The 9,052-nt window shown below is 39.0% G+C and overlaps 1 pseudogene; it reads left to right on the forward strand.

The window, feature by feature from the left end:
- The first annotated feature begins 237 nt into the window (after positions 1-237).
- The window catches only part of LOC135215349 (uncharacterized), a 17,394-nt pseudogene continuing 8,579 nt past the window's right edge, over positions 238-9,052 (forward strand).

The following is a 9,052-nucleotide window of genomic DNA, read 5'->3' on the forward strand; positions in this document are numbered from 1 at the left end:
ACAGTGAACGGTGTTAAATAAGTGCTTTTAGTTATTGGCGACTCTTGCATGGCACAGAAAAAAACCTTCCATTACAGCAACCAAACGGTAAAGATGATAACTATGTACTCAGTGCGCTGGGCTCTGAAGCACACAAAGATAAAGTGGACCGTATTACGCGGCCGCTTCCCCAACAACTACTGCAACTGCTGCCGCCTCGCGTGAAAGAAAACAAAACAAAAACACCCGAGGCCCACGATGCGCATCCCGCTCAAAGCGACCGAGGAGAACATATCCGAAGGCGTTCTCATGAGCGAAACGCTATGTCGCTTCCGGAACGAGAGCGGCGAGATCGTCCTCGTGTCGTGCCCGAGCGTCGCGCCCCCTCCCCCCCCATCCCAGCGAGGGGGTCACCCAAGCCCGACCAGGACGTCCCGACGAGGCCTACTACCACTACGACTACGAAGCACTACAACCTGGACGGACGAGCAGTGGTTGATTGTCCGGCAACTCAACACCTACTACATCCCGCTGCTGATCGTGGTGGGCTTCGTGGGGAACCTGCTGTCCTGCGTCGTCTTCCTCAACACACGTCTCCGGATGAGGTCGTCCAGTTACTACCTGGCGGCGCTGGCCATCGCCGACGTGACGTACCTCTTCATCCTCTTCCTGGTGTGGCTCGATCTGCTCGGGTTCAACACCTTCAACGTCAACGTCTTGTGTCAGGTGAGGGAAGAAGGAAGACGGTTGCAGTCATTAAAAACGTCATAACATATCTTCAATCACTCATAACACATCCCAGGTAGCCCATCTTTGGCTTGGATAATGCATAAGTTAAATAAATGTATTAGCTTTCATGAAAACCATAAATCATTAACCGTAGGCTCTCATGAATGTCCATATTTTCGTTCGATCGACGAGCACTTCTTTCTGTCTGCCCTCAGATCTTAAAAACGACCAAGGCTAGAGGGCTTCAAATTGGTACGTTGATCATCTACCCTCCATTCATCAAACATACCAAATTGCAGCCCTCTAGCCTCAGTGATTTCTATTTTTATTTAACGTTAAAGTTAGCCGCAATTCGGTGGTCTTGATTATACGCTATGCTGAAATCTCTTTTGCGCATTTGTGACTTCTTTGTTTTGTGATGAAATGAATGAAAACAGATTAAAGAAGCAAAGGTATCATTTGAAACTTCTCAAACACAATAATAAGTTGCATTTCAGTTGCCATTATCCTCGCCTTCAGACGTTGCAATATTAACCTCGTATAGAAAACGGGAAGACGCCCGAAATCTAAACTGTCTCAAACTGAAGTGTACGTTGGTGTATTTGCAGACCAATTAGCCCGTAAGCCAATTAGATGACTGAATACATTAGTGACGTAAGTTAATGGGATGATGAAAGGATCTACTGACGCGTGTCACAACGTAAAACACAAAATGTGGATGTTATTCATTCATTCAACCAGTTATGTACCATTCCTCAATTATATATTCATCATTATTCACGATTGTCTGTTTTTTACGATTGAAGCAGAGACGCTTTTTTTCAGGATGACCAGAAATGATCAAATGAGCTGACTATTAACTGGCTGAAACTAACTACCGATGTGTTTCTCTCTCTCTCTCTCTCTCTCTCTCTCTTCTCTCTCTCTCTCTCTCTCTCTCTCTTGCACACACACACAGCTAAATTAGGACACTACAAAACAAACCTTTCTCCCAGGCATTTACATAATGCCAACTCTGGACAAACACATCCCATTTACGACCTCTATTTCTAACGACCCTGAAAGCCGACCACAGACCTTGATGTGGAAATAAGTGGCTGCTTAATCCTCGCTATACTTTGACAAAAAAAAGTCTACAGATAGCCCCTTTTTTAACCACTTACCTTCCCCAGTCCCCACCCCATCCCCCTGCACTTTTCAAAACCCTTTCTGTTCTCTGGTCCCCTTTTCTGTCCTTACTTTCACGGAAGACTTTAGGAGCTCAATTGATTCGATCGGCACAAATTTCTTCTGCAACATTGGATGCAGCAACGTTTTACCCATCCCATTTCCTGCAACCAATAATCCCCTTTGCAGACTTAAAGGTGTCGAAGCATCTCCAGAAGACACTGGCACTTCAATCAAAAACCTCTCTCTCTCTCTCTCTCTCTCTCTCTCTCTCTCTCTCTCTCGTGGAAAAGATTCCTCTCGTCACTGGCTGTGTCAGTGACCTTTGATTGGTGGCAAATCAGGGATCACAAAGTCACTCATTCCAGCATCAGTCATTCTGGTGATTGTGTACAGCGTTCATCGAACTCTGCTCGTGACATCTAAAATCTTTCTATTTTTGCATGCTAAGTGACTGATCTTCATCGTCTGATCCCATGTTCCACCTGATATGCTTTTAGATTCATCATCATTCCTGGAAATCTCGTTTTCCCTTTACAGAGAGAGAGAGAGAGAGAGAGAGAGAGAGAGAGAGAGAGAGAATAATCTGCTTTCAAGTGGATGAATATTATTTCTGATGAACATGTTTCATCTCATTTTGACTTGACATGTTCATGTTTTTTTTTTCTCTCCTTCGTTTGATCAGATTCGACCATATTACCTGAACTTTAGTTTGATTTATTTATTAAACTAGATTATTTGGTATATAACTCGTTTGGAATATATAATGTATATATTTGTTTTCCAAGAGTGATCTATATATTGAATTACCTAGATTTTTGTTTAATCTTTAAGAGCTCTTCAAGTTAGTATTTACTAGCTTTCTGACACCCATTGACATTGCTTATTTCAAATAGAATTAATCTGAATTAGTCTTCATTTGTCTTTCCATTAGGATATATATTTGAAGTCATATCTTTCAATTTTGTTTCCATCGACGAATAATTATAAACATTACTTTATAAAACGAATAGGAATATCAATATAAATGAGCCCTCTGAATGAGAAATCCTGGAAAGACAAACATTCTCAAAACAAACGTATCTGTATTCAAGAGGGTTATTATCTCTTAGAATACTTGTATTTGGGGAAAAAAAAAAAACAATAGAATAGACTTGCAGTGGAGATAAAAAAAAAAAAAGGAGCTCTATGAATACCTTGTATTGAGTCCGTCTGATAAAAAGGGGAAACAGAAGAAGAAGAAGAAAAAAGTTTGTAACAAGATGCTTCTTCGAGCTTTTTAGTAATAGGAAACGACCCTTTTATTTATTGATTTTTTACAGGTCTTTTGTTTTCCTTCATCTCGTTACTTTAATACGTAAATAATACCTTCCTCTCATAGCATATTTTCTACCTCTGGTCTGCCCCGTGGGTTCAGTGCATAATTGATAAAACTCTGAGCCGTTATTCCTCGTTTTTTTTATCTCATAGTCTCACAACGACTAATGTTATTTAAGACCCACATTTTTGTTAATACCAGTTACATTACCTTCCTGTTAACACTTAGTGTTAACTTAACAATACGATTGTGACTAGCAGGTACTACAAATCTATTTGAATGAAACAGCACAGTCTTCCCACTGACAGTCTGCCACGTGGTATCTATTGATACATCAAGAATCAAAGACTTTCTATCTTCAGTTCTGAATTTTAACCTGACTATGTCTGGTGCTGTAAAGTTTGGGAACTGTGGAGGAATTCATGTCAAGAAACCAGATTCATTGGATCATACACAACAACAATACAATTTTCGTTCCATATCAATATGAGTCAAATATTCATCTTTAGTACTACTGGTTTCAATCAAAATATTGCCCATAATATCACTTTTAGTTAACAAACGTTACCGAGTGACTATTTAGGAAATGAAGAAGTTTTTTTTTTTTTTTTACGTTTGACAAGATGAATGATTCATTCTGGCTTTCCTCCGTCGGAAATGCTCCAAAGACCTTTTCCTTTATCTTCCACGACCCGTAGCGTGCTTATAAGACCTGGCTCTGCGGCTTGTGGGACCTTCTACGTGATTAAATTATTCAGTGTTCTTTAGCTCCACCTAAAAATGTTCTCGTTTGTTCCGGAAGACAGTTACCTCTGCGTAGCGCTTAGAAAATACTTAACACTTCCACTGCTGCTCTCTTTTGCATGACTGACCTTATTTTTTTTCAAACGAGTTAAATGCATTTTTCATGTTTCACGTTTCTTTAACGTATTATACCTTTATTTGACGATCTTCCTTTATTACTTTTTCTAAATTCCCTAATTAATCATATTTTCTTAATCATATTCAATTAATACTTAACATTTCCACTGCTCCTCTTTTTGCATGTTTGACCTTATTTTTTCAAATGAGTTAAATACACTTTTCCTGTCTCATTTTCAACGTATTATACCTTTATTTGATGACCTTCCTTTCTTATTTTTCTAAATTCCTTAAGTAACCATACATTTTCTTAATCATATTTCTAAGCATGAACTTGCTATACATGCATATTTCAAGCGCTGAATTTTAAGATGAATGATTACCCATATGTGTCACCTTATTTTTTCAAATGAGTTACATTTTTCCTGTTTCACGTTTCTTCAACGCATTATTCCTTCATTTGACCATCTTCCTCTCTTATTTTTTACTAAATGCCTTAATTAATCATATTATCTTAATCATATTTCTAAGCAGTAAAGTTCTATACATGCATATTTCCCGCGCTGAATTTTAAGAGGAATGTTGACCCATATGTTGTCTGTTCATCAATAATGGAACGGAAACGAATCAATACTGTTTTCCATAATGTATTTACGAGTGGATTAAGTGCCGTAGGCAGATATAGATAACTGGAGCCTGGAAAGCCTATATGGTAACTGGAGTCTGGAACTCATATTAAATGGTATATCAATATCATTAATAAAAAAAGTAAAAGGAATAGACAGGTAATTCACTGAACATGAAAGTAACTATTATTAAGAACAAAGCAACAACAATACCAATCAGAAAACGAAAGGGGTCAAGCATTATTCCAGTCAGTCACGATTCATAAGACCAGCTACGTCAATGAAAGTGTAAGATGATATTCACGAAGGGTATCTTGTCTCGCAGTGTAGATGGCAGCCGGCATGAATGACGATTCTGAACGCTTGGAAGTTAGTTACAAAAATGCAAATATATGGCTTCTATGTCTTCATCACCTCCTCCCGGTCCTTTTAGAATGAGAGCATCTAGTCAGTCCAATTTTCCAATGATTTTTTATCATAGGGTGTGGAATCATCTTTTTTTTTTTTTTTTTTTTTTTTACCAATTTCCTAATTTACCCGTTTTTTTTTAGTTTTCGTAAAGGGCCATCTTTGTCTGCCCGTCCGCCCTCAGATCGAAAAGAAATTTACAGCCATAAAAAACGACTTTAGATGACATATCACTGGAAATAAAAAGTATCATGTTTACAAGTGAATGACTTACATTTTGATTTCTATAAAGATAGGAATAACTCATCCTTACCAAGAGCTATTCCAAGCTCTTGGCAGACTCCTCGACGCCTTCCTCAGGTGACCCTCATTTATTCAGGGTTATTCTGGGAATTCCAGGAGCTCAAATAACATGAAATCATATTTGAGACTTGAAATTTGTTTGGTTATTTATAGCCTGGAATATTCTTTATAAACGACAGCACGAGGCTTTTGGGAATGATGATATGTTGATGTGCAGTTTTCATTAAATGGTATATGTCTCTTTTAGGCTTTACACCTTTGGAACTGTATTCGCAAATCCTGACATAAAAATTACATTGTGTACTGATATAAATAATAATTTAAAAAAAACATCAAATATTTCCAATCCTTGAAAACTCATATGACATAAAGAAAAAACTTTTAAAATTTATTTTTAAATAGGTTTTAAAACTATTTTTAATAGGTTCCAAATTAATTGGAAACCTCAACTCGAAAGTCCTACCAAGTAATGTTGAGGTTATTTTAGATGAGATGACCTGGAAAGTATATCTCACTCCATCACTTCAGGCTCATCCGTGCAGGTGGATTTTATCTCTCTCTCTCTCTCTCTCTCTCTTCTCTCTCTCTCTCTCTCTCTCGTCTCTCTCTCTCTCTAATATATTTATATCTTTCTTTTTCAACTGGAGATATATCTCGGGTCCAGTGTCGAGTTCCCTCAGCGTGTGGCTGACTGTGGTCTTTCCTTTCACGGTGGAGAGATTCATAGGCAGTGCAGTACCCTCTGCAAAGACCGACCGTTTGCACAGTCCACAGAGCCAAAACCATCATCCTGTCTCTCTCCTGCTTTAGCGCCACTGTCCATGTCTACGTCTTCATCACTGCCGGGGTCATCGTGCATGAAGATGAGGTAAGGAGAGAGAGAGAGAGAGAGAGAGAGAGAGAGAGAGAGAGAGAGAGAGAGAGAGAGCTGTCTGGTTTGGCTGTCGAAGTGTCTACTAAAAGGTGTTCGCTAGTAGTGACCAGTTAGTTACCGTTTAGACTAATTTGTCAATACGCTTTCGACTTGTTTTTTAGTGTTTTATATAGTTAGGCTGCACGTTTTTTTGTGAAAATGTTTAATTTATCAATTAATCTCTACCCATTCATCCGACTTTCCCAATCCTTTATCTAGGCCTCACTTCTCGAACTGTTATCACAAAACAACCGAAAGTTATTGGTGCAAAATATCCCACATCTTCATGACGTCTGTCTCACTTTCAAATGTATGATTTATTACCTTACCTATTCTCTTACGCATTCATCCGACTTTCCCAATCCTTTATCTAGGCCTCACTTCTCGAAATGTTACCACAAAGCAATCGAAAGTTTATTGGTGCAAAAATATCCCACATTTCCATACCATCCCTCCCACTTTTCCCCCTCAGCTGCTCATTTTGTCTTGACCTCACCCTCGCTTTCTTCACATTTTTTTGAACACTCACGCCCCTCTATAAACCCTCAGCGCTCTCTGGGAATTCTGAAATGCTACTAGTCTCTCCCCTCGACCTTCCATAAAAGGTTGGGTTTAGAGTTGCTCCGGTGTCCTCGACGCTGAGTCAGCAGTATCTTCTGTTCCTTAGCTCATAAGAACCTGCGATTGATCACTGTATCCTCCCTTTTAAGTTGAGAGAGAGAGAGAGAGAGAGAGAGAGAGAGAGAGAGGGAGTCTCATTAGTCTAGGCTTCAGCGTATCCTTTAAGACCGCTGTATACATTGAGAGAGAGAGAGAGAGAGAGAGAAGAGAGAAAGAATCCCATTAGTCTACACTCCAGTGTATCTTTTTTTTTAAAAACGTCTGCTAGAAGCATTAAAAAGAGAGAGAGAGAGAGGGAGAGAGAGAGAATCTCATTAGTCTAGACTCCAGTGCATTGGGTATGGGACTTCACTGAGCAATTCATTGGGGATCTGAAGTCACGAGAAGGCTACGAAACCCCTGCATTTGAAGCCTTGGCGTTGTCTATTTCCATGTTTGAGGTACACGTGAAATACAAGTCTCTCTCTCTCTCTCTTTTTTCCCCTCTCTCTCTATCTTTGAGCACCCCTCCGCCACCCGACGTGTTGACTTTTCCAGGTGCATGCTCATTTAGAGCAAGTCTTGACGTCAGTCCTATTTCGTCCCAGGATTTCTAAGGCTCCTCAGCAGGTCTTCGCTCTCTTACTTCCGCGTCAACATTTCTGATTAATTGCCCTTCATTCCTTGTTAGTGGTCTTTCACGCGTGGGATGATTTCGCTATTTTTTAAATACTTTTTAAAAAAGATTATACACCGTTCTGCAAAAATGGGCATTCAAAAATAACTTTTTTAAAAGGTCATTCATCGTGAATTAGTATTTTTTTGTTTTATTTATTTTTTCCACTATCATCAGATTTATGTTTTTTTTCTAGGGATTATACACCACCCTGCAAAATACGAATCCAAAAAAACGCCTTTCGTAAAATGTATTTTTTTAAATAACCTTATTAAAAGGTCATTCATCATCAATTTGTACTTTTCCCTTTATATTCGTCCTACTATCATCAGGTTTTAGTTTTTTTCTAGGGATTATTCACCCTCCAGCAAAATACGAATCCAAAAAACGCCTTTCGTATTTTATTCTTCCGGCTATCGTCAGGTTTAAAAAATCCGATCTCACGTATAATGTCGCCTTCCTGGTGTCATGTTGTGCTCTTCCACTCTTCCTGTTTTGACATAGATCTTATATTTCATCGTGTGGACTAATTTAATTCTTCCCTCTAGCGTCAGATTGCGTAAATCACGGCTTATTTATAGTGTCGCCTTCCTGGTGTCATGTTGTGCTTTTCTACCCTTCTGTTTTGACTAGATCTTACATTTCACCGTGTGGACTACGCAACACCATATAAGCAGCACCGGAATATCTTGACCTCACACTCGCGAGGAAAGTGGGACATTATACACATTACAAAATCCTCAAGGTCTAGAAACCTTGTCGCCTTTGCATTTCAGACTCGTTTCCATAAATGTTCCAGGGCGACGAGCAAGAAGTTAGCTCCCTGAATGCCATTAGGTTAAGCAAAAACATCATAGCACGAATGCTCATCCCTTCCTCCTACACCTTCTTCTTCTTCCTCATAGACAGCAATTATGAAATGGACGCGACTGGGATACTTAAGAGCGGAGTGTTTTATCTCTTTTTCAGGACGGGAGCAAGATTACCGAATGTAATTTGCGGATGGATTACAGGGGGTTGATGAACATCATCAACTGGATTGATACGTTGCTCACCCTCGTCATCCCCTTCATCATGATCGTCGTCATGAATACCCTCATCGCCCGTCAGCTCATCAAGTAAGCACGCAAAGGAAGTGGAGATGCTTCTTCCTGGGGATAACAAACTAGATGTTTTTTTCATTTATTAAAATCTTTATCTTGTTTTTCTTCTTGCTTTGGAAAATAAACTAGCATTTTTGTTTTTATTCGTTAAAATCTTTATCATGCTTCGTGCGTGTTGTGGGGGAAAATAAATTAGAAGGTTTTTTGATCTTTATGTTATTTCGAGTATTGCTGGACAAAATAAACCATCAGGTATTTTATGTTTATTTTATTTCGAGTCTTGTTGGTGAAAATAAACCAGCAGTTTTTTTATTTATTAAAATCTTTATCTTGTTTTGCGTGTTGGTGGGGAAAATAAACCATTAGGTT

This window comes from Macrobrachium nipponense, chromosome 5, assembly GCF_015104395.2.
Source record: "Macrobrachium nipponense isolate FS-2020 chromosome 5, ASM1510439v2, whole genome shotgun sequence".
NCBI lineage: Eukaryota > Metazoa > Arthropoda > Malacostraca > Decapoda > Palaemonidae > Macrobrachium > Macrobrachium nipponense.